Genomic DNA, 26,441 nt, shown 5'->3' on the forward strand with positions numbered 1-26,441 from the left:
AACAGATTTATTCAACGTTGCTTAGGGGGTGGCTTCACAGGATGGAGGCCAAGATTTCTCATCTGCTTGGCTTTGCCTCTGATTATTCATTGACTGGGATGACTCTTTTACCATAAGCTGATATAGTCTCCCATCTCAGAGAGAGGGTGAAAAAAATACAAAACACCACACTGACTGATTCATTCCAAACAGATTTTTTTAAGAGAGACAGACCTGTGGTGCTAATGAATATTCCCTGTTTTTCCTTTTGAATTCACAGAAGGAGATTAATGAAAAATTTAGCAATGGGTGTGCAGGTGGAATGTTCCACAGATTCTAGTGGGTGTATATCCAAACACACATTATAACTGCCTGTTATAAGCCATGCATCTTGCTAGAAGTCCTCTCAAATAATTTACTTTAACTTGCATAAGGTCCCATAGATATGTGTTATCATCCCCCTTGCACAGGTGAAGAAATTAAGCCTTTAAAATGGTGTTATTCAAGGGACTTCTCTGGTGGTCAGGTGGTTAACACTGTGTCCAATGCAGGGGACATCAGTTTGATCCCTGGTCAGGGAACTAAGATCCCACATCCCTTGTGGTATAGCCAAAAAAAATCCAAACAAAGAACTCTACTATTCAATACAGCAGTCTCTAACTCAGGTGGATATTTAAACTTATAAGAACTATAGTATGATATCCCTTATATGTGGAATCTTAAAAAAATGATACAAATGAACTTACAAAACAGAAAGAGACTCACAGACATAAAATGAACTTATGGTTACTGGGGTAAGGGATAGTTGGGGAGTCTGGGAAGGTCATGTACACATTGGGGTATTTAAAATAGATAACCAACAAGGACCTATTGTATAGCACATGGAACTCTGCTCAGTGTTATGTGCCAGCCTGGATGGGAAGGGGGTTTGGAGGAGAATGGATACATGTATATGGATGGCTGAGTCCATTCACTGTTCACCTGAAACTACCACAACATTGTTAACTGGCCATGCCCCAATACAAAATTGGTAAAGAATCTGCCTACGATGCAGAAGACCAGGGTTTGATCCCTGGGTCGGGAGGATCCTCTGGTGAAGGGAATGGCAATCCAGTCCAGTATTCTTGCCTGGAGAATCCCATGAGCATAGAAGTCTGGCAGACTACAGTCCATGGGATCGCAAAGAGTTGGACATGACTGAACAACTAACACACAATACAAAATAAAAAGTTTATACAGTTTGAAAAAAATAATTAGAATTTTAAAAGTCAGATTCTCAGTTCCACCAGCCACATTTCAAGGGCTCAACTGTCAGGGGTGGCTAGTGGCACCACACTGAACAGAAGAGACAGAACATTTCCAACAACACAGAAAGTTTTGTTGGATGTGCTACTCTAGACTCGAGGGGCAAGAGCCTTGCCATCTGCTTACGCAAAGGTGAGATTCCAAACCAGCTCTCTCTGCTCCAAACCCACTATGCCACCACACCCGTGGCATCTGTGGTCTCCTGCTTAGCTATGGAGGGCAGCAACCCTGACCTGGATTTCTTTCATACTCTCCTGCCAGCTTACACTAGAAACGAAAGACTTACTCTGGCCTGAGGGTGTGTTGGAAAATGCCCAGAAACGACCAGCAGGTGGTGTGCATGTCTCACGTGTCATAAGAGTGTGTCATTCTCAGAGGCATTTGCATTAGCCAAACACTTGTTCTGTGGCAAGACATGGGCTATAGATGAAATTGGAATTGTTCTCTCTCTTCCCCTTGATTTAATTTCTTTTTCTTATTACTCAGAAACTTTGTGATAAAGACATTTAGAAAGTGGAAAATACAGCCACTTTCCAATGTCAGCTCCCTTGGCTTTAAATAATATCTAAATGCGGATACCCACCATCCCTGAATCTCTTAATGTGTTTATCCAACTGCCTACTTGGCATCTGAAGTGGGTGTCAAAAATTCATTTTGAAATGAAATTTGACCAAAAAGGAACTCTCACTTCCCTGACCCCTCTGTGTCCCAAACTTGCTCTTCTCTCATCTTCCCTATTTCTAGAAATAGTACCACCATGCCCAAAGTTGCTCAGGTCCAAATCTTAGCCAGTGTGCAAAAGAGTACACACACACACACACACACACACACACTACATCATCTCATAAGCAAACCCTGGTGATTCCACCTTAGGAGACCTTGAATCCATTTACTTCTCTCTGTGTTCACAACATCTCCCTCCACCAAGCTGTCATCCTCTCTTGCCCAAACAACTACATGGCTCCTAACTGGTCCCCATGCTTTGACCATTGTCCTTCTCCAAAGAGATCTTTCATTCAACAAAGAGATCATATAAAACCACATAGGAGCACGTCACCCCCTTTAGAATAAAATCCAAGCTCTTATCAGGAAGTTTAAGACCTTTCAAGGTCAGGATCCTGCCTCCCAGGGCTTTTTTGGTTGGTCACTAGTCTCTCACACTTTCTGTGGTTCCTCAAGCACACCAAAGCTCTCTTTGACCTCAGGCCATTGCATGATCTCTCATCTCCTTTTAGGGGAGATGAGGGCCTCCAAGAAGCCTTTCCTGATTACTCTATCTAAAGTGGTCTCTTCTTCTAGTGTCTAGACCATCACACTATTTTATCCTTCAGAATGCTGACCCTGATTGTAAATCAGGTGATAGTGTTTCCTTATTTGTTCACACTAGAATATAAATTTTTGTTCTCCACTGTAAGTTGGACTCAAAGCTAGCAACTTCAAAGTTTCAATGTGTTTCAAGAGAGGAGGGGAAGATGGCATTCATAAGAACTCATGTACCGGAAGGCATGAAAGAAAGTATTAGTCGCTCAGTTATGTCCAACTCTTTGTGACACCAAGGACTGTAGCTGGCCAGGCTCCTCTGTCCATGGAATTCTCCAGGCAAGAATACTGGAATGGGTTACCATTCCCATCTCCAGGGGATCTTCCTGACCCAGGGATAGAACCGGCGTCTCCTGCATTGAGGCGGATTCTTTACCATCTGAGCCAGTATCTGAAGTCATATTTTCCATTAAAATCGTCCTCCTGTCTTTCTTCAGAACATCTCTGGCATTCCTGCATTGGAATTTCCTTCAGAGCCAGGCTAGTGAAAACATTTGACAGCAACAGGGTTCTGTAACATCAGCAGGGCAGGCTTGAGCTAAATGATCCTCGCTCAGCTATTGATCAGGCCACCGTGGGCCCCTCCCCAAAGCAAGCAACCGTTAGCAAGAGCAACTGCCAACCAGCAACCGTTAACGGCCCCACTCAGTCATTGGTCAGTGCCACAGCGGGCCCCTCCCCTCCCCTTCCATGTATAAAAGGAGCCCCGAATTAGGGCTGAGAGGGGATATTTTTTGGGACCCTAGTCTGCCATCATCTGGGTCTGCTAGCTTTCCAGTTACAATCATTATTCCTTGTTCAAACATCGTCTCCCAATTTACTGGCCTGTCATGAGGTGAGTGGAACAAGCTTGGGCTCAGTAACAGTTCTAAGTGGACTGTGATACAGAAACAGAATGCATTTTAGAACAGTATTGTGATAGCATCTCATTTTTCAAGCTGAAGAAACACATGAAACTTTCCCTTTCCCTGAGCCTACCTCCCTCACACACACACATCTTCTATGGAAACATGGTTGTCCCTTGGTATCCATGGGGTATTGATTCCAGGGCATGGACACCGAGATCCATGGATTCTCGTGTGTCCCTTCCATAAAAGACAGTCGGCTCCATATCCACGAACTCCTCATGCACCATTAGACTCGCTCTCTGGTTAGCTGAACGCCCGAATGTGCCTGGAGGATGTGGAGTTGTTGTTACTTAGTTGCTCAGTACTGTCTGACTCTTTGAGACGCCATGCCTGCCAGGCTCCTCTGTCCACGGGATTTCCCAGGCAAGAATACTGGAGTGGGTTGTCATTTCCTTCTCCAGGGAATCTTCCCAACCCAGGAATCAAACTCGCCTCTCCTGCATTGGCAGATGAATTCTTTACCACTGAGGGACTAGAGAAGCCGTATGTCTGTATTTTGAGTCTGGAAGGAGACTCACTAAATTGTTATCAGTGTTTACTGTAAGGAGATAAGAACTTTCAAAATCTGCCATTACTCCTCTGAAAGTAGGATTCCCAAGAGAATGGATAGAGTGCAGAAGGACTAATTTTTAACTGAAATGCATCATCTCGGGCTGATCCACAAGTCACAGCCCCCAGTCCCCTCTTAGTGGAGTGGGTGGTGGCATAGCATCTTTTAAATGTGTTCACTGACATCCAGAGGAGGAAGTTCCATTTTCTGGTCCAGTACACACTGCTATATTATTTAAATACAGTATGATAACATGGATTGATTTAGTTCATGTCACATGTTTGCCAAATTCGGTTCATCTTAATACTGATTACCTACTATTGTTGTGCACTAAGAGCTGGGGTGAAGAGGCAAAGATAGATCAAACCCAATCTCTGCCCCCAGATCTTACAGCCCGTGACCAAGAATATCATCCCCTAGCTTGATCACCCGGCTTGGCCATGACAATTTGGCCTGAAAAACCGTTGGCTCTTTTCAAATACCAAAATCTTCCTTAATAAGCAAAACCCTAGGAGCTTCTCAAGGTGGGGTGGGGGACAGGGCGTGGGCAGAGTGCAAATAAAACCCCGCCTTGTTTCTGAAGATACTTCCAAGAGAAGAATAGGAAAGTCTTTGGAGAAAAAAATATCCAATAAAGTAAATTCTTAATTACTGAGGAGGCTTGGATGGGGCAATTATGTATTTTCTCTATAAATTCTTGTGCCAAAATTAGGAAATCGATCTCATTTTCTTAAAACTATAGTTCAAAATTCCATCATAACCCCTTTTTCTTAAAACAATGTTTTTGTAACATTGTCCTTACTTTCCTGAATTGCAATTCACAGCTGGTATAATCTACCTACAAACAATTTCTAAAAATCAATGTACTGTTTTGTCACATAAGGGAGATACAAAAAATAGAGTTTACAGTATAATTATTTTGTAACATGAAAATGCTCAGATGATTCATGAATAGGTGAGTAGCCAATGTTTGGACCTATTTTTAAGGATTACATCTGAATTTCAGAGGAATTAGACCATATTTGACTGAATGTTGTTGACCCTTTTGTTTTATATATGCTATTTCCAAATAAGGGCTAGAGAGGCATACGCAGACTCTCCATGAATGAAACAGCTATAAATGAAAACTGATGTAACCATGTGGCCCTAGTGACTCAGATTCCGAATGTGATACTGCGTTCATGACGTCATTTTCAAAATGGCGAACAACTCTTGGTAAAGTGCTGGAGCCTTCCTTCCATTTATACAGAAGTAGCATTCCTAGGTGGAGAAGGAAATGGCAGCCCACTCCAGTGTTCTTGCCTAGAGAATCCCATGGACAGAGGAGCCTGATGGGCTGCTGTCCATAGGGTCACACAGAGTCGGACGCAACTGAAGCGACTTGGCAGTGGCAGCAGCATTCCTAGGAAGCATGGTGCCTACTAAAACCATGCTTGTGTTTATATGAAAAAAAAAAAAGAAACAGTTAAGATACGTGCTCAAATAATTAAAAAAAAATAAGTTCTTAATCTATATCATTGTGGGGGGTGCATTTCAAATCTTGAGGGGACACAGGACAGCTCTTTGCCCCACAGTTCTGTCTCATACTGGTCCTCAAAGCCAGGAGGATGTGAGACTTCCTCATCTCCATCCCCACAGCACTGCAATCCTTGTGAAAACTAAAAGCACTGTCACCAGGAAACACCCTCTAAGGATGATGCCATCCGCTTTGAGAAACACTTCCTTGAAGACACAACTCTTAGGAGAACTTCAGGCCTTCGGGTCATTCTTTGGGTTACTACAGTGCCTACTGTGTCCCCGTCACCCAGTTGGGAGTCAAAGTGTCAGCAGCAGGCCAGTGGAGGGAACTGGGCCAGCAGATGGCAGGGACCGAGAGAAGCCCTGCTTATGAGAACAGGAAGGCGAGCTGCAGCCACAGGGAAGCATGGAGTGTGGAGTACCCACAAGACATCCATAAGACAGGGCCCCAGCTGTGGAAGAATCACAGTCTAAGGACACTTCCAAAAATTCAGAAAAAGGAGTGGAAGACGCTGGTTAAAAACCTGGGCCTTGGGATCAGACAGGTTCAAATCCCAGCCTTGCCACCACTGACAAGTGTCGCTTTGGGCCAGTCGCTTAGCTCCTCTTTGACTCAATCTCCTCATCTCTAAAATGGGCACCAGTGGCAGTCGCTACTGCACGGGGTTCTTCTGGGGACGAGATAGGATCAGAGCGACGAGGCTGAGCATACTGCCTGGTGGCCTGCAAGCTGCTCCCGAGCAGGACTCTGTCTAGGTCTGCCCCTCTTTGTACCCAGAGAACTTGACCCAGAAAACCACAGGTCAGCCCTGGTCCAGTGAGCCAGCTCTGAACCAGCGCTGTGAAAGGCAACCATTCCCACTGTCCTGAAGGGACCAGTACTGGGGGCTGGGGTAGGAAGTGGGGACTTGGTTCTTTACTGGGGCGTCAGATCACGGGCAATGCAAGAGGAAGCCAAATGACCTGGGTAACACTGCATCAGGGCTCCCAGACTCTCTGAGTGAGGACTGCTGTGGTCTCAGTGCTCAGGGGGCCGCTGAGCTCCCAGGAAAATGGCAGGCAAACCTACCACAGGCGAGCGAGGGCAGCAGAGCCAGACAGCCACAGGGAGGAGGCCCGAGCCAGAGCCAGAGGAGCGCGCTGGCCTGCAGACCCGCAACCCCATGACAGTTCCCCTCTGGGAGCTGTACATGTCAGAGCTAAAAGGAGCCATGCAAAGTGAGAGGAAAGCAGGCCAGCCTTGTCTCCTCTGCCCCACCCCCGCACCAGCTCCAGGCCACGTCTCTCTTCCCTCTGCGTGCTGGACTCCAGCCACGCTGGCCATTTCCTCGTTTCTTGAAAACGCTGAGCTCCTCCACGCACATCCCCACCAGACGCTCTTTGCTTGACTGATTTCTGCTCACCCTCCGTTTCTCAGTTCAAACATCACTTCCTGGGAGAGGCTTTCCCTGAACTCCCAGACCAGGTACAGTGGCCCTCTCCCTCATTCTTATCCTTACTGCCTCCAGCCTTTTCCTTCCTCGCATCTATTGCAATGACAATTTTGGTGGTAAAAAAAAAAAAATCTGCTCAATGTCTATCTCTCCAACTAGATTGGACACTCCTGAGAGCAAACACTCCATCAAGTCCATGACCCCATATCCTGCGGTATGTAGCCTAGCCCTGGTACATGGTTACTGCTCAGTAGATATCAGGGGAAAGGAGAAGGGACCCTGAAACTCAGAGCAGGGTCACTAGGTTTGTCCTGAAAAATAATCAGATCCACAGACAAACTCAACTACTGACATTCCCCAATTGAATATTCATTTTGCAGCAATTCCTCACTCTATTTCAAAGCCTACCCCACAGCAAAAATGAATACCATCCTCTCCCCTCAAATACAAGTGACTGGTAGCAAGTACTTGGATTGGTGTCCCCACCTCCCTGCTGTCCAGCAAGATGCCATGAGTGATGTTAGGTACACCATCCCTTTGATCTTGCTAGTGAGAAAATACGTTCAGGACTAAATCCCAGGCAGAAATGAAAGCTGGAGGTATATTCCATATCCTGTGATAAATCATAATGGAAAAGAATATGAAAACAAATGTATTAATATATAATGTGTAACTGAGTCATTTTGTTGTACAACAGTAATTAACATACTACTTCAATTTAAAAAACTGAAAAAACAGGCTTTTTCCCTGTGCACTCCACCATCCTGCCACCCTTTGAAATCTGACGAGTGAGACACCTGAGCAGCTTTTCTGACCCATGGTCAAGAAATCGTAGTTTGTTTCTAGAGGTCACTTCATTCTTTGCTCTTTGATTTTTTTCTGTATCATCACTCATGGGAAGCTCAGATCCTTTTAGGGGCTTACAGAGTTCAGGCAGAGAACAGCTGGCCTTAGAAAGCCAGCTCTTTCTGAAGGAAGAGAAATGGCAATTTCCTAGCATTTCACTTGTAATAATTCATTAGTGAAGTCGCTCAGTCGTGTTCGACTCTTTGTGACCCCATGGGCTGTAGCCCACCAGGCTCCTCCATCCATGGAATTTTCTAGGCAAGAGTACTGGAGTGGGTTGCCGTTTCCTTCTCCAGGGGACCTTCCCAACCCAGGGATCAAACCCGGGTCTCCAGCATCGCAGGCAGAGGCTTTACCTTCTCCCAAATCTCTGAATCCTCATTCTGAACTAACAAGTATGTTGTTAATTGCTTTACATAAATGACTCTATTTAATCCTTCCAGCCCCTCCAGGGAATGCTAATATCCTCTTCATTTTACAGATGAGGAAAACTGAGGCCTAGAAATTTGAAGTAACCTTCAGACTCACCCGACCAGCAAGAGGTGACCGTGACACCAAACCTCCGTCTCTTTGCCCTCACAGCCTGAACTCTTAAGTGCTGCACTTTGTTGCAAGAATAACTGCAACTTACAAGGTACTTTGTTCAGTCAATTAATGAAGCAATAACACTAGTGAGAATAATCATAGCTAAGTGTTGAATGCAGGTTCCCTGCTATTGTTGTTACTGTCATTATAATATGACTCACGATTTAGAAATAATGTTTTGAAGGGAGGTATAGGCCATCCCTCTGAAGATTCTTTCCTCTTTGTCCTCTGCCCGGGGTCTGGCCACAGAGGCCGCTGTGTGTGTACGACTTGGGCATTCATCAGCTGAGGTGGCCGTTGCCCAATTGCTCAGTTCCCCTTGGGTCAAGGGTGCAGCATCATATGGGGCCCAGACAAGCACCCAAGTGGGATTGGAGATGCACCCGTGAAGGTGACAAACCCCAGCTTCTATTACCAGTTCCTAGAACTAGGCTGTTTCCCCACAAACAGTTCTGTTATGATTCATGCAAAGTGAGAGCTGAGTGACAAGTCAAGTCTTTCTTTCTTTAAATATACCAAACTGAAGGGACCTTGGGAAAATGGATGGGGTGTTTTTACCAGCAGAAGACCCTTTAGAAAACTTGCAGCTATTTCCAAGAGGGAGAAATCTATACACATATGTATCTCAAAAGCAGCTTGTGATGTCAAGCAGAATCCTTTTTCTCATGATTTAAAAAATATGGCAATGCTCTGCTATAGAGAAGAGGTGGAAGGTCACTCAGAAGTGGGCGAAGCTGGAATCAGCAGCTCATATACCAAGAGAGGCGATTCATGGATGGAAAGACCCCTGGGTGTGGGGTGTTTGGCCCTGGATTCAAATTCTGGCTCCACCATTCAACTAACTGTGCAACTTGGGGCAAGTTTTGTGTAACTTCTCCAAACCAATATGAGAGAGTCATATCCATATCTACCTGGTCAACTTTTCAAGGGGATTTTAAAATAAAATCCAGCTCTTCAGTGAGGAGAAGAAGTAGGGTACAGCTGTTCAGAGCATTAAGGTTGCAACCCAGACCTGAGACAGAAGTCCAGCTTGGCCATTTCTTTGTGACTTTGGAACAGGCACTAAACTTCCTTGAGCTTCGGTTTACTCATCCCTGGGGAAGCCACCCACCTCAGAGGGTTTGGAGTAGGAATTATGTGTGTTGATACAAGCTGTGTGCTTACCTCAGTGCCTGGGGCTTAGGAGAGTGTCCGTAAAGGGTGGTGGTGGTGGTTTATTGACTCAGTTATATCTGACTCTTTGTGAGCCAATGGACTGTAGCCTGGCAGGCTCCTTTGTCATTGGGATTTAACAAGCAAGAATACTGGGGTGGGTTGCCATTCCCTTCTCCAGAGGATCTTCCCGACCCAGGGATCAAACCCTGGTGTCCCACATTGCAGGAAGATTCTTTATTGACTGAGCTACCAGGGAAGCCCCCGTGAAGGGTAGTGCTATCTATCAGCTATGGGCAGGAACAGAGCCGGGACTTCTTTATGATCCGGCCGGAAGTGTGAAGTCAAGTGTCCAGACTGAAGTTGGGCAGCAAGCAATTCAGCATGGGCTTTGGGGTCCCTGGCCTGTTCTTTCCATGCTAAGAGCTGCCTGCCCTGCTTCTCCACCCATCCAACTGGATTCTTAAGTTTGGGCCCTTAGAACATTCACCACTTAGTCATAGCTTAGGCTGAAGGCAGAGCTGAATTTTAAATTGATGTCATTTTTTTTTTTTAATGGCCAGGAAACTAATACAAATTTTGCTGAGGAGAGAGACATAAAACATTTTGCCTCAACCCTGGAATAATGGAGAGTTGCTTCAAAGATAACTTGGCCACATTGCTCTTCTAATTTTAGCCCTGGATAAAGTTGCAGATTAACACACCTGCTCTTTTTTCCTTGCCATGAAGTAAGCACTGTCCCTGGTTAAAAAAGGGATCTTGGGTTGACGTCTTTAGTAAGAGTTTACCAGCAGCCAGTTTGATCATGGATATCCTCTTTGTACCAGGGCTCATCTTTGATTAACTGAAAGCAGGGATTCACTTCATCATCCTCTGCTTTCCTCAAAGGACTTAAAAAAAATTAATTTGACCTTCTGCTCTGTAATCGTACTTGGTGGATAAATGGCCAGGCCAAGGAGAATAAGTAGGACTTTGGAATCAGATAAACCCATGTGTCTCTAATGCTGCATTTCTTATCTGTGAGATGGGGTGAGAAAATCTGTGATATAAATTTAGTGGGAAGATGCAGTGAGATCAGACACAGAAGGGTTTGCCCTCTCACCTCTTGCTTCCTAGAGCCTGCGGCAGCAGACACTGTTGTTTTCTATCCAGGGGTAATTCCATACCCCTTTTGTCTTAGAAACAGGATCCCAGCTAGATCCATTCTTTTTTGAGTGGCCATGTCCTTTACTTTGGGGAGTAGGAGTACTGGCTTCCCCAGGCAGCCCTAGGAAATAAATCTTGTTTCATTTAAGCCAGCCCTGGAGGTGTCGGGCCTCCTGCCAAGTGGGTGGTTTAAACAAGAACACATGATACAACTTGGGCCAAAGAGATAGGGAAAAATCTGCTGGGGAGTCTCTGGGGAGGTTTGCACTGTTTTGAAAAAAAGGATACAAGACAGCTGTATTCCCTTTTCTATCTCTGCGTCTGTCATCTGTGTGCTATAGCTGAGAGAAGGCAGCCATCTTCGGACCATGAAGAGAGCAAGCCTCTGAGGTTAGGACAGCAAACTGAGAATGACAGGGCAAAACCCAGAGGAATTTGGGTGCTGGGTGATGGCACTGGCCAGTGGATGAACCAAGCCAGAGACTCTCCGGTTTATGGACCCTTTCCATTAAGATAACAAGTCTCTCGCTTTGGAATTGTAATCAAGCAGGATCCTGTGGGGCCTTCCTCAGGACAGGTTTTCCTCCATATCCTCTGCTTTAGCTCTTCTCTGAAGTTCTTAGATAGTATTATTTGATGCAAATTTCCGGAGTAGTTTTGCAGATGTGAACCACCCCACTCTCTCCCCACCAATGAAAAAACTACTTGCTGACCTGAGCACATAGCCCCAGGTCTCCTGGAGTTTCAGTTCAGTTCAGTTCAGTTCAGTCGCTCAGTTGTGTCCAACTCTTTGCAACCCCATGAATGGCAGCACGCCAGGCCTCCCTGTCTGTCCATCACCAACTCCCATAGTTCACTCAAACTCATGTCCATCGAGTTGGTGATGCCATCCAGTCATCTCATCCTCTGTCATCCCCTTCTCCTCCTGCCCCCAAAACCTCCCAGCATCAGTCTTTTCCAATGAGTCAACTCTTCGCATGAGGTGGCCAAAGTATTGGAGTTTCAGCTTTAGCATCAGTCCTTCCAATGAACACCCAGGACTGATCTCCTTTAGAATGGACTGGTTGGATCTTCTTGCAGTCCAAGGGACTCTCAAGAGTCTTCTCCAACACCACAGTTCAAAAGCATCAATTCTTTGGTGCTCAGCTTTCTTCACAGTCCAACTCTCACATCCATACATGACCACTGGAAAAACCATAGCCTTGACTAGACGGACCTTGGCAAAGTAATGTCTCTGCTTTTGAATATGCTATCTAGGTTGGTCATAACGTTCCTTCCAAGGAGTAAGCATCTTTTAATTTCATGGCTGCAATCCCCATCTGCAGTGATTTTGGAGCCCCCAAAAATAGTCTGACATTGTTTCCACTGTTTCCCCATCTATTTTCCATGAAATGGTGGGACCAGATGCCATGATCTTCGTTTTCTGAATGTTGAGCTTTAAGCCAACTTTTTCACTCTCCTCTTTCACTTTCATCAAGAGGCTTTTTAGCTCCTCTTTCTGCCATAAGGGTGGTGTCATCTGCATATCTGAGGTTATTGATATTTCTCCTGGCAATCTTGATTCCAGCTTGTGATTCTTCCAGCGCAGCGTTTCTCATGATGTACTCTGCATATAAGTTAAATAAGTCAAAGAATGCTCAAACTATTGCACTCATTTTATGTAATGCTCAAATTACACTCATCTCACACGCTAGTAAAGTAATGCTCAAAATTCTCCAAGCCAAGCTCCAGCAATACGTGAACCATGAACTTCCAGATGTTCAAGCTGCTTTTAGAAAAGGCAGAGGAACCAGAGATTAAATTGCCAACATCCGCTGGATCATTGAAAAGCAAGAGAGTTCCAGAAAAACATCTATTTCTGTTTTGTTGACTATGCCAAAGCCTTTGACTGTGTGGATCACAATAAACTGTGGAAAATTCTGAAAGAGATGGGAATACCAGACCACCTGACCTGCCACTTGAGAAACCTATATGCAAGTCAGGAAGCAAAAGTTAGAACTGGACATGAAACAACAGACTGGTTCCAAATAGAAAAAGGAGTACGTCAAGGCTATATATTTAACTCCTGGAGTTTAGGGACTGATAATATTAACCTCTGTGATACCACCCTGCTGCCTCACCATCAGCCAATCTGAGAACTGTGCACAACTGTTTCTGCACTCTCTGGACCACCCCCACCCTCCGAAACTGCCCTTTAAAAATGCTTTGCCAAAACCCTTCAGGGAGCTCAGTGTTTTTCAGGGCATAAATCGCCTCGTCCCTAGTCACCTCGCAATAAACCTGACTCTCCTCCAAAATCCAAATAAATAAATAAATAAATCTCCCCCTGGTTTTAGCCACTTCTGGCAGGTGTCTTGTTACACGCAGTCAAAAGTACGCCCATGTGGACCCCCTGATAACTCAAGGTGGTTTTCGAGGCTGTTTGCAATTGTTTGTATTCTCTCTCTCTCTCTCTCTGGGCACATGATAACATCACATTTCTCTACCTCCTTTGACATAGGGAGTAAATATTCCACTTGCTTCATCCAATGATATGTGAGGGGAAGTACTGTGTGTCATTTCCAAGTAAAGGTTTGTATATGCCAGGATGATTGTCCACATCCTCTTTCTCTGCCTGAGCCATCAAGGAAATAGAGCCGCCATCAGCTTGAATTCCCCAGTGACTATGATAAACAGTGTACATGTGACATGAGTAAGAATAAACTTGGTTGTGTTAAACCAGTGAGGGTGGGTTGGGTGTGGGTTACTGAGGCACGACCTAGCCTTTCCTAACTTAAGCGCATCCAGTTGATGCATTCAAATAATAGAGCAGGAACTCTGGCAGGGGGAGGTATAAGGGATTTACTAATGGATGTGATCTGAAAGGGCTTCCCAGGTGGTGCTAGTAGTAAAGAATCCACCTGCCAATGCAGGAGACATAAGAGATGCAGGTTCCTTCCCTGGGTAGGAAGATCCCCCGGAGGCGGGCATGGCAAACCACTCCAGTATTCTTGCCTGGGGAAACCCATGGACAGAGGACCTGGCAGGCTATGGCCTACAGGGTCACAGTCAGACATTACTGAAGTGATTCAGCATGCATGTGATGTGAAAAATCTGCTTCCTTTTTAGATAACTCACTCTAAGGCCAGACTACTGTAAAGAATTCTTATCCCCTGCCCACACTGCCTTTAAGATTTATGTTCCATTCATCAGTAGAACTAGACAGAGATGCCACACTAGAGAGCCAGTGAAAGAAAAGACCAGACTTTCAGTGGAAGGAAGGGACTAAAGAGACTGAATGAACCCAGGGAAGCCTAGAAGCGGCAGAGGGGTAAAGAGAAGCTCAGGTGACAGGAAGGGAAGTCACACTGCCCTCCTGGAGTGTTGAGACTCAGGTCTTGCACCTGATCAAGGAGCTGGAAGTGGACTGGCTAGAGGATAGAGGTCGTTACTGGGTTCCTCTGTCCTGATTTAGAACTAGGCCCTCAAATCTGGAGTAAAACAAGTCTTCTAGTTATGAGGTATGCAGTTTGGGTAAGAGGAGATCCATGTACTTATGAGTGGTGTGTTCATTTCCTGGGGCTGGTGGCTGAAAAAAAAAAAAAAACCCAGAATTTTCATTTCTGAGTCCTGGAGGTTGGAAGTCCAAGATCAACCTGTCCAGCAGGGTTGGCTTCTTCTGAGGCCTCTCTCCTTGGCTTGCAGGCAGCCACTTTCTCTCTGCAGGGCTTTGGTCTTCCCTCTGTGTGAGAGTCTGGGTGCTAATCCCCTCTTCCTCTAAAAATATCAATCATTTTGCACTGGGACCCACCCAAATGACCTCATTTTACCTTACTCACCTCTTTCAAGGTCCCTGTCCAAATGCTGACACATTCTAAGGTACCGGGGTTTGGGACCTCACCTTATGAATTTGGGAAGGCGGGACACAATTTAGCCCATAAGAGAGGGTAACATCCTTCCTCTAAACAGTACATAGGTAAAGTGCCTGGTGGTCAGTTGTTCCAGTTCAAGGTAATTATTATTGTCAGGTTGTTTGGCCCTTTGCAGTTTCATGGATTCTCCAAGGTTAAGCACTATGTTCTTGTGCTTCTTCGCAGCCTGCACAGCCCAAAGTTGCATCATATACACGGCAGTCAGAGATTATCATGTGGTGGTTAAGAGCATGGGCTTCAAGGCCAAGACACTCGAGCTCAAATTCTGACTCTGCCATTCAGTGGCTGGGTAACCGTGGGCAAGTCACTGAAACATTCTATGACTGTGTCCTCCTCAGTTTATTAGGTTTATTGTACCTACTTGTATTCATTTCCCAGGGCAGCTACAACAGATTACCACAAGTGAGGGGTTTAAAACAACACAAATGGTATTACCTTACAGTGGTAAAGGTCAGAAGTCCAAAATCAGTCTCGCTGGGCTAAAATCTGGGTGTCTGCAGGCTGTGCTCCCTCTGGGGGTTTGCGGAGAGAATCCGTTTCTTGTCTAGAGGCCCTGCATTCCTTGGTCTATGACCCTTTTATGCCTTTCAGTCCTGTGATTGTGTCACTCCAGTCTTATGCTTCTGTTATCACGTCTTCTCCTCTGATTCACATCTTCTCCTCTGATTCTGACTCTTCCATCTCACTCGTTGACGTATAAAGGCCTTTGTGATTACTGTGGGATAACTCAAGATAAATTCTCAAGATCAGCTGATTAGCAATCTTAATTCCACTGGCAACCTGAATATCTCTTCACTGTGTAACCTAACATATACAGAGGTTCTAAGGAGTAGGAAGTGGACAGCATTGGGAGGCCATTATTTTGCCTACCTCTAAGAATTATTGTGAAAGCCAAATGAAGTAATCTATGGAAAGGGTTTGGCACAGTGGGTAATCAATAAACAATATTCAGGACTTCCCTGGAGGTCTGTGGTTAAGACTCTGTGCTTCCACTGCGGGGTACACGGGTTCGATCCCTGGTCAGGGAACTGAGATTCCACAATGCCGTACAATGCAGTCAAAACAAGTAAACAAAATCTTGGCCCACTTAACATATACCCGTATAACTCTAAAGGCAAAAAAAAAAACCCAAAATAGAAAAATAAAATACTTTAAAAGATAAACAATGTTCTTTGTTTCCTAAGAACTCGTTCTATAATACTCTTCATTGAAGATCAGTATTTTGGAAACTATGGGCCTGTGCAAATGAAAGTTACTTTGAAATTCTGGCAAAATTTGTTTAGGTGTAGCGGTGTCCAGGATCATAGCATCTTTGAGAAGAAAGAGATGCTATAAGTCATCAAAGCCAGTTCTCTAATTTTACCAAAAAGTTAACTGGGGCCTGAAAATTATAAGTGGCAGAACAAGAAGTCACAGCTAGATTTACTATCTGACACCAAATTTAATGTCTTATCACTAGGCAATATTTCAATGGTCATCTTCTGCTTCTTTTCTCTTCATAATCTAGGAAGACTGAAACCTGGATGACAGTTTAGATCTGTCAGCAAAACTGTAATTTCTTGCATTTATGTAGCATTATTCTCCCAGTGAAGTCAAACAATTTTATACAGAACCTTCCTCTATGAAGGGCTTCCCTGGTGGATCAGACAGTAAAGAATCTATCTGCAATGCAGGAGACCCAAGTTCAATCTCCAGGTTGGGAAGATCCCCTGGAGAAGGAAATGGCTATCCACTTCAGTATTCTTTCCTGGAGAATCCCATTGACAGAGGATCCTGGTGGGCTACAGTCCATGGGGTTGCAAAGAGTCAGACATGACTGAATGACTAATACTTTCCTCTATGAATAAGGGACCTGGCTGTTCATGAATAATGACTGTGTTTTTGGTCTGATTGGACATTTTTGCTTTGGGTTCCATTCTTCATTCTATTCTGTGATAAATACACTCAGTTCATTGCCTTCAACCTCCTCCCAAGGGTGGCCCCATGACCCAGACCTGACCAATCAGAAGTTTGCTTGGGATTCTTGCCAGAGCCATTGGGAAAAGATCTCTTTCTTTCAGATTGCAAGCTTGGGGCCACTGGCAGTCATCTCATTTACCATGTATAAACAGAGCATGATGAAATCATCTGGGCCCCTCAAAAAGCCAAAAGACTCTTGTTTATGAGTTAAAACAAATCTTTTTTTTTCTTAAACCAGTTTCATTTGAATATCTGCAACTTGTTTCTAAACAAGTCCTCACCAATACAACTGGTAACAATATAAAGCTTTATCTTTTTCTTTGAATCATTAATAGAAATGGCTTATAAATTTGAAAGCTTCAGTTCTTGGTGATTTATGAAACCAATACCAAAAGAATTTAGGGAAAACCATTTATTTTTAAAACTTGAAGTATGATAATCCTTGGTAAATCCAAAAACTATATTTTTTCCTCTAATTTTCATTATGAGAAATTTCAAATATACACAAAAATATAATTGTATCATGAAAACTCATGTTCCCCATACTCAGTGAGCCTCAGCATTTGGCCAATCTTGTTGCATCTATGTCCTACATTTTCCCCCCACCTTGTTGGAGTATTTGAAGAGTAAAGAACTATATTTTGATGTGAATAAAGTCTCTGAAACTGTATGACCTGGGCATATAAATGTCCACTCAGTTATTCTAAAAATATTTACTATGCACTTACCTTTTGCACAGGGTCACCATAAAGGCTCATTTCCTTTCTTGTTTGTAATTTATGTTCACTGTGTCAATTTAGAATATACAGGAAGGCAGAAAGTAAACTAAAATCATTTATAATTCAATCACCTAGAGAGAGTTATTACTATTTTGATGTATACAAATCCAGACTCTTTTCTCCACACATAAAATAATAATAGCTATTATTTATTGAGAGCCTCATCCATGCTAAGAATTAGGCTCAATACTTTATGTGGGTTATTATTTCTTTTATCCTCACAATAATTCAATTCAATATCCTGATTTTATAGTTTGGGAAACTGAGACATAGCAAAGTTAGGAAACTTGTACAAGATTACCCAGCTGATAAATGGTGGGGCTAGAATTGAATGAAAGTAGTCTTTATTATTATTTGAATACAAAAAAAATTGGATCATACTTTTTTTTTGTATTTTGCTTTATTTGCTCAAAGATATATCTTGAAGATCTTTCCACATAATAAACCTATCACTTCATTTTAAGGCACTGCAGTGCATTCTAAGACATGAGTGAACTCCAAGTCATTCAACCAAATGCTCACAAAGACATTTAGGCTGGTTTTCATTTTCCCACAGCCATGGTGCCCATAGGCCAGGACTGGCTAGGCCAGTCGCCTAGGGCCACTCGCCTGTCTCAACACCATGAGTTGTCGCTTCTAGGCACCCTGAATGGCAGGCCCTTTCCTGAAAGACATATCCTTTCCCCCTGGCTACATCTTTACTTTAAGTCTCTCATTATTCAAAATTTCAGAAATTCTCAATCCTCAAATGTCACCTGACACTTTTCCTGATTCCTTGCTGGGTGGCTTGCCACTTAGGGCACCAACAATGTATATGAGAGAGGCCATATCACTGCTACGCCTGGCACATCCGTTAGCTATGTTTCTAAGACACAAAGCTTTTCTTTTCCTTTTTTGGCCTTGTCATGTGACTTATGGGATTTTAATTTCCAGGCCAGGGATCAAACCCAGGCCCTTGGAAGTGAAGCATGGAGTCCTAACCACTGGACTGCCAGGGAATTTCCGTTTCTTATTTATCTTGGAAACCCCAATATCCAGCCCTGTGCCTAGTATCTAGCTCAGGAATTGTATGCTGAATTAAAGAAAACTGAATTATTAATAACAACAGCAATAGTGATAGCTACTTTCTGTTCAGCATCTACTCTATTCCAGGCACTGTGGCTAACTGCCTTATGTATATTTTAGTTAAGACGCATCTGTGTAAGATGGTACTCTTACTGTCTCCTTTTCTGGGTGAGGAAACTGGATCTCTGAGAGGTCAATTAACTCACCTAAGGTTGGCCAACTGATAAAGAAAAGAACTAGGATTTGAGTTCAGTCTGGCTAGAAAACCCAAGCCCCAGTCACACTGGCGTCTTTTCACAACACTATGAGCTGTATCCATTCTTCAAACAAATATTTACTGAGTACCTACTTGTGTTAGTCCTGGACATAAAGCAACACACACAGAAAGCAACACAGAACATTGTAAAGCATAAAGCAACATAAAGCAACACAGAACATTGCAAAGCATCAGACTCACCTGGTGGGCATGTTGAAATGCTGATTTCCTGGCTCTGGAAATTCTGATTCAACCTGTCTGGACTTGGGCCCAGAATCTGCATTTTCATATGGCCCCCGGCAGGGCTGACATTCCACCAGTAGGCACTGACGTGGCCGCACTGGTTGTTAAAACACTGACGTATTTCTAAACTAGTTGGTCAACAGACATTGCCCCCACAGGACCTGAGTGTAGGTGACCAACTGTCCTAGGTTTTTGTGGGAATGTCCTAGTCTCAACAATGAAAATGCCACATCCTGGGAAAAGCAGGAGGGTCATCAACCACATCAATGGAGTAGAGTGTCCCCTGCCACCCCAGTTACCCTGATCTTTCCCAAATCGGCATGAGTCAGTGGGTCCAAGATGCCTGGAATAGGATGGGCCTCTCTGATCATAACTACTCTCAGTTCTGACCTGTAGAGGTCCTCGCCTTTTTTGTGGTTAGCATTTTGAACATCACCTCTGGCTCCAGTGATTCTGATGCAGGTGGCCCACAGGCCGTTCTTTGAGAAACACTAGTCCAGTGGTCTGACACCAGATGAAGCATTGGGAAGATTTTCAAAACATAATACTAGAAACATTTATGGACCAGGAGAATTTTACGCAAATGAACTTGTTTAATCCTCAGGACAATACTAATGAGGATGCTATCACTACCCCCATTTCACAGATGAGGAAACTGAGGCCCAAAGATGTTGAGGAACTTGTCCATGATTGCATGGCTAGTGAGGGGGCAGGGGGTGGGATTTGAACTTAGCTTAGCTCCAGAGTCTGTGCACCTGGGAAGCCAAGACAAATGTTTCCATCCAGCAGACCCCGACTATTTGTAAAGGCCAAAGCCTCAGGAGACCCCATTCCTCTGCGCAGAACCGGCCCTACTGCCTTGCTCTGAGCCTCCAAGGTCCAGGGTTGAACCACTGCCACACTATGCAAAGGCGTCGGGCCTGAAGGCAACACTGAGTCCTTCCTTCCACTAATTGCCCTCCCAGAAGCCATTTTCAGTTCTCGCAGCAGCTCTCCTCACATGGCAGCAAACTCTGAATACCAATCACAATTTAGGAGTGAGGGCTTGAAGCATATGTCAAAGCAGAGAGAGAAACCAAGCGACAGCCTTTCTTCCAGGAAGGAGTGTGAGTTTGTTTTTTTTTTTACAGGCAGGGCTGCTTTCTCAGTGAACTTCTCTTCTTCATTTCTGAGTCCACCTGTTACCAGGGCAGATGGCCCCAGCTAGCCTTTTCTCTCACAGGCTTCAAATAAACTGCAACACCCTGTGAGATGTAAGTGAATTCCACCCACTGACACGAGCTCCCTCTCTGCCCAGGTGCTCTTGAAGTCTTGGAATTTGACACCTACACAATCTGACATTTACGACTTGGAAGAGGAGGCCTGGAGTAGGTGGTCTGACTTCCGATGAGCCTTTCAATAAATCCTGAGTGGGCTCTCACCATGTACCAAGCATCATGCTAGGTTTGTGGATACACATGAACGAGGCAGCAATGGCAGCCACCTTCATGGAGCTTGCAGCCCAGCGACCAGCCAGAGGAGGATCATTCATTGTCATTGACAGAGGTGCCCTCAGTGTAAGTGTTCAGGAGTAAGTGTAAGCAAGCAAATAGAGATGATCATACTAAGTGAAGTAAGTCAAAAAGAGAAAGACAAATACCATATGATATCACTTGTGAAAGCGAAAGTCACTCAGTCGTGTCTGACTCTTTGTGACCCCTTAGACTATACAGTCCATGGAATCCTCCAGGCCAGAATACTGGAGTGGGTAGCCTTTCCCTTCTCCAGGGGATCTTCCCAACGCAGGGATCGAACCCAGGTCTCTTGCATCTCAAGCAGATTCTCTACTAGCTGAGCCACAAGGGAAGCCTAAGAATACTGGAGTGGGTAGCCAACCCTTCTCTAGTGGATCTTCCCGACCCAGGAATCGAACCAGGGTCTCCTGCACTGCAGGCGGATTCTTTACCAACTTCAAGGGAAGCCCTGTTATCACTTGTATGTGGAATCTAAAATATGACACAAATGAACCCATCAACAGAAACAGAATCACCAGCATAGAGAACAGACCTGTGGTTGCCAAGGGGTAGGGGCGAGAGAGGGATGGTGTTGGAGATTGGGGTTAGCAGGTGTGGGTTTTTATGTGTGGATTGGATAAGGAGCAAGGCCTTACTGTATGGCACAGAGAACCATATTCAATATGCTATGATAAAGCATAATGGAAAAGTATTAAAAAATAATGTATATATAAATGAATAACTGAATCACTCTGCTATTTAGCAGTAAATGAACTGTGGTGTTGGAGAAGACTCTTGAGAGTCCCTTGGACTGCAAGGAGATCCAACCAGTCCATCCTAAAGGAGATCAGTCCTGGGTGTTCATTGGAAGGACTGATGTTGAAGCTGAAACTCCAATACTTTGGCCACCTGATGTGAAGAGCTGACTCATTGGAAAAGACCCTGATGCTGGGAAAGATTGAGGGTAGGAGGAGAAGGGGATGGCAGAGGATGAGATGGTTGGATGGCATCACCGACTCGATGGACATGGGTTTGGGTGGACTCCAGGAGTTGGTGATGGACAGGGAGGCCTGGCGTGCTGCTGTTCATGGGGTTGCAAAGAGTTGGACATGACTGAGCAACTGAACTGACTGAACTGAAGCCCAACATTGTAAAGCAGCTATGCTTCAATTAAAAAAAATTTTTAATAAATTTAAAAAATAAAGAGGGATTTCCCTAGTGGTCCAGTGGTTAAAACTCTGTGCTCCTAATGCAGGGGGCACAGGTTCTATCTTTAGTCTGGGAATTAAGATCCCACATTCCTTCCAGTGTGACCAGAAAGAAAGAAAGAAAAGAAGTATAAGCGGTAAGCTGGGTGTTTATCAGAGGACTGTGACCCACTAGCAAGCAAGGAGGCCTCTATCTAAGAGGTGATGTGTGAAACCTGCAACCAGAAGAAAAAAGCTGGTGCTGCTTCAGAATGCAGGCAGGGAAGAGATATTACAAGCACAGGGGATGCATTTACAACAACAACAAAAAAAAAACCCGTCAAACCTGTAAGAAACTGTCAGAGTCATGAGGGCGCAGAGGTGCAGAGCTGCTCCAGGGGAAGGCAGACACGCCAGAGCTTGTCGGCCTTAGTGAAAGATTTGGGTGTTCTCTGGAGAACAGGGAAGCATTTTAAGCAGCAGGATGACACAGCTGGAACTGCATTTTGAAAAGATTCTTCCAGCTCCAGCTAATCAGTAGCAGAGTCAGAGTTGGGCCTCGGTTTCAGGTCTCTTGTCTCTTTTTTCTTTTTCTGTCTCTTCTTCATCAGTCTCAGAACATGAGCCCTGCTCTCAGCCTTTGTGTTTAAGGAACCCTGTTCCATGTGTGTCCAAACCCAGTTACCCACTTCCTCATCCTCTGCATCATTTGAGGTGAAAGAGAGCTCAAAATGCAGGCCCACAGGATGGCCTGCGCCAGTCCCCAGCTCTTACTTCTAGCTTCTTACTTTCTCTTGGGAAAGCTGATAAACATCTCTGGGCATTAGTTTTTCATCGGCAAAGTGATAATAAAAGTCTACATCAAGACGAATGGAGAGAGTAGCATGGAAGCATAAACACTACCATATGTAAAATAGATAACCAATGGAAATGTGCTGTATGACTCAGGGAACTCAAACTGGGGCTCTGTAACAACCTCGAGAGGTGGGAAGGAGTGGGAGGTGGGAGGGCGGTTCAAGAGGAACGGAACCTATGGCTGATTCATGTTGATGTACGGCAGAAACCAACACAATATTGTAAACCAATTATCCTTCTATTAAAAAAAGTAAATGGCAAAAACTAATACATAAAAAAATCCATCTCAGATCAAGGTTGTGACAGATTTAAAAGATAATATATGTAAGGCATTATATTGACTGCAATGCATTGTGTATGACCTATGACCTAAAACCAATACCCAGTAAATAGGAACTCTTTTCATTGGAATACCCTTCTCCAAGGGGGTGCCAAAGAGTTTTGCTGAAGTTTTCCCTACATGGTTTTTTTTTTTTTTGGTACACACTTTCTTAAGGTTTTCCAAGATGGAAGGAGCCACTGCTTTCTGTACTTTCAGTCTGGTAAGGCTGGTCCTTGCCCTGGCTATAGAAAGGGCCAGGTGACCCAGGCCTGGCCAATCCTAGCTCTCCATCCCTGTCAAGGAGTGGGCTATTGATTTTAAGGGACGATTCATAATCCTTGCCTGAGATCAATACAAAGATGCTGTGAACAAGGCATTTTCTCTCTCCCATGGCTCACACTACTGCTAGCCATGCTCACGGAGGAGGCTGGCACTCAGGAAGCAATGAGACCTGAACTTGCCAGAATTTGGGCAGCAAAGAGTGGCAGGTCCCGGTCCCTGAGGCCATGGTTGTCACAGTTGCCTTTATTTTTTACAATTCTGCAAAAATCCACTGCCCTGCAACAAATTTCTCTAGTCACTCATTCCCCAACTTGCTTTAGCCAAGTTGAGAGGAATTTTGACACTTGCAACCAAGAGTTCTGACAAATTATACAGCTGTCAGTGTCACAGGCAGTTCTGAATCAACATCTTAGAGCCCTGAAGTTCAAAGAGGCCTCAAAGGTCATCCAGGACAGTGGCTTAAAAAAAGGCAACAATAAGAAACTTTGAAGAAGCCAAAGCATTCTTTTCACATCTTCAGAAACCCAAATATATAACACAGATAAAAGAGGAAGTGCCCTTGTTGCTGTGAAAATGTGGGAGACCCTCCACCCTGCCCACCCCATCCTGATTCTATCTACCTCCCCTGCATCCATCTCAAAGTCAGTGTCTGGTCCAGCTTCCTACATCAGAAATCACCTTGATCACATCTTTGATACTTGGTCATCGAGCCTCAGACACATTTACAACAGGCAGCTGATGAAGACACGAGGCAGTCCACTTCCTTTTGCAGACTCTTCTGATACCAACATAGTTCCTCATCAGCCTCGTGGTAACACCCACACCCACCCACGGATCTGAGTCCCCGGGGGTGAAACAGAGCTAAATAAATACACCTTTCTGATGGGCAGCCCTTCCTGAAGACAATTTTCCTGTCCCACTTAACTTCCCTTCTAAAGCATCCTCAGTTTCTTCCTCGTGGGACCTCATGTCCAGCTGATGAGATGCCTAAAGTAGACAGACTTCTGTACAAGGTGTGACTTCAGCTGGGACAGAAAGACAGAAGGCTTACAGTTAAAGAAGGTGTTTATTTTATTCTTTAAAAAAACATAAGGAGAAGAAGAAAAGGAAAGAAAAACACACAGAGGTTTCTGACAGCCCCATTACTTCCCACGGCTACCATTTTTCCCCGGGTCAGGGCACTGTGCTTGGGCCTATACACACCCCTTCTTCTTTCCCCTTTGACCCTTACAACCCACACATGACTTTAGAGATAATCTGTACCCCCATTTAAAAGATGAAGACCAGAGGAATTAAAATAACTGGCTCAAAGTCAAGAGCTAATATTTGGTAGAACTGGGATTTGAACTCAGATCTCAACTTGACTCTAAAGCTGGGCCTTTTAGGTATATTTCTAGTAGGATACATAGCCCTCTTTGCTACTGACCAGCAAGTTCTGGAAGATGATATGATGTAGTACTGGAAGGAATACATCAGTGTAGTTAATTTTTTTTTCTTTTTTTCTTTGGCCATGCAACAGGTAGGATCTGTTTCCTGACCAGGGGTGGAACCTGCGCCCCCTGTGTGGAAGGGTGGAGTCTTAACCACTGGACCACCAGCCAAGTCCTGATGTAGATAATTTTTTGCAGACTTTATATCACTGTGGTCAGGACACAAGACAGACACTTCTTTGCAGGCAAGCCTTAGAGAAACCTCTTTTTAAATATAACACGCTCATTGTGTGTTGGAGATGGTATAATCTGTTATTAGAGCAAGCCACCAAGGAAGACGTGGGTCTCTGGGGCTGGGATGATGAAGCATAACTGTCTGTGTGACCAAATTGATAACAGTTAACCCAGCTTCCCTTTTCTCTTGCCCATCGAGTCCCTTTAAGCTCTTTCCCATTTTGGGTCACTGTGGGCTCAAGGGAGAGGGTCTGGGGAGCAAAGAGGTGCGGGAATGGGCTTGGTCCGCCCTGGAGCGGGCAGTGTCACCCAAAGGGCACTTGGCCTCGGTTTCCTGCTTTCTAGCTTCAGTGTCGGTGTTCCACAGCTGCACCTGATGCTTTCTTAAACTGTACCAGCTGTGAACTCAACAGTAATAATGTCCCTGACGACTTTCATAGAGCAATTGCTAGACACAGGCACACAGAACATCTCCTTCAACACCCACAACATGCCTACCAAGCAGCCACTACAGTGATCTCAGTTTTACAGATGTGGTCACTGGGGTCTGAGGGGTAACATACTGAGGTTTATTTGTAAATGGCACGGTTGATATTTGAACTCTGGAAATCTGACCTAGAGCCAGCTGTCCTAATATATTAAGTGATAAAGGCAGATCTGAAAACAGTATAGGATACTATTCAGCAATGAAAAGGAACCAAGCCAAGTTATGTGGATGAATCTCATGATAATTATGCTGAGTAAAAGAAATCAGATAAAAGTATATATGCTGTATGATTTCATTGATGTGATACCTGGAATTGATGAAATTCTAGAAAATACAAACTGACAGTAACAGAAAGCAGGTCAGCGGCCATGAGTGGCAGGAGGGAGGGATTATAAGGGCATGAGGACCTGGGAGGATGATAGAATTCAGTCTCTTGATTCTGGTGATGGTTTTCTAGGTGTATATGAATGTCAAAACTCATCAAGCTATATCCTTTAAATGTGTGTAGTCTATTGTGCATCAATCATATCTTAATAAAGCCTAAAAAGCAGGATTGGGCATGATTCTGGTCTGGTTTTTAAGGAAAACATTTTAAACACACATACATATATATATGTAATCAGATACATGGGGCTTCCCTCATGGCTCAGACAGTAAATTGCTCTCCTGTAATGCGGGAGAGCTGGGTTCGATCACTTTGTCAGGAAGATCCTCTGGAAAAGGGAATGGCTACCCACTTCAGTATTCTTGCTTTGAGAATCCATGGACAGAGGAGTCTACGGGGTCGCAAAGAATCAGACATGATTGAGCGACTAACACTTTAGCAAACAGATATATGCATGACAATGTGACTCACAAGGTCCTGTGTGATCTGATCCATGACCTTCTGCCCAGCATCATGTCTCACCACCCACCCTTTACCCTCCCAGTTGGGCACAGAGTGTCACTACTCTCGTTTCCTCCCTGGCCTCGTGCCGTCTCTCACCCCTTGGCTTTCTCACTTGCTCTGTGTTTCCTCCACCTGGAGGAAAGCTGTCTCACCCTCCACCTTCTCTTCTGGTCTGACTCCTCTTGATTCTTTTGGCTAAGATGTCCCCTCCTTCCTCAAACCAAGGGGTTTCCCATTGGCACCCAGTATTGTAATTGTTTAATACGTTTTCTCTACTCTTACCTTGTAAATTTCATGAAGGCAAGAG

The 26,441-nt window shown here is 44.5% G+C and overlaps 1 long non-coding RNA gene across 2 annotated transcripts in view; it reads left to right on the plus strand.

Moving 5' to 3' along the window:
• Nucleotides 1–3,242: 3,242 nt before the first annotated feature.
• LOC101907920 (uncharacterized) overlaps nucleotides 3,243–26,441 on the plus strand; it is a 60,007-nt gene continuing 36,808 nt past the window's right edge. Inside the window, exons 1-2 of one of the 2 annotated variants that reach the window (XR_009492352.1) lie at nucleotides 3,243–3,439; nucleotides 8,341–8,493. This is a non-coding gene — a long non-coding RNA (uncharacterized lncRNA). The remainder of the gene's footprint in view (nucleotides 3,440–8,340; nucleotides 8,494–26,441) is intronic. The other variant, XR_009492351.1, reaches the window with a different exon arrangement.

The sequence above is a fragment of the Bos taurus genome, chromosome 22, assembly GCF_002263795.3.
Source record: "Bos taurus isolate L1 Dominette 01449 registration number 42190680 breed Hereford chromosome 22, ARS-UCD2.0, whole genome shotgun sequence".
Lineage (NCBI taxonomy): Eukaryota > Metazoa > Chordata > Mammalia > Artiodactyla > Bovidae > Bos > Bos taurus.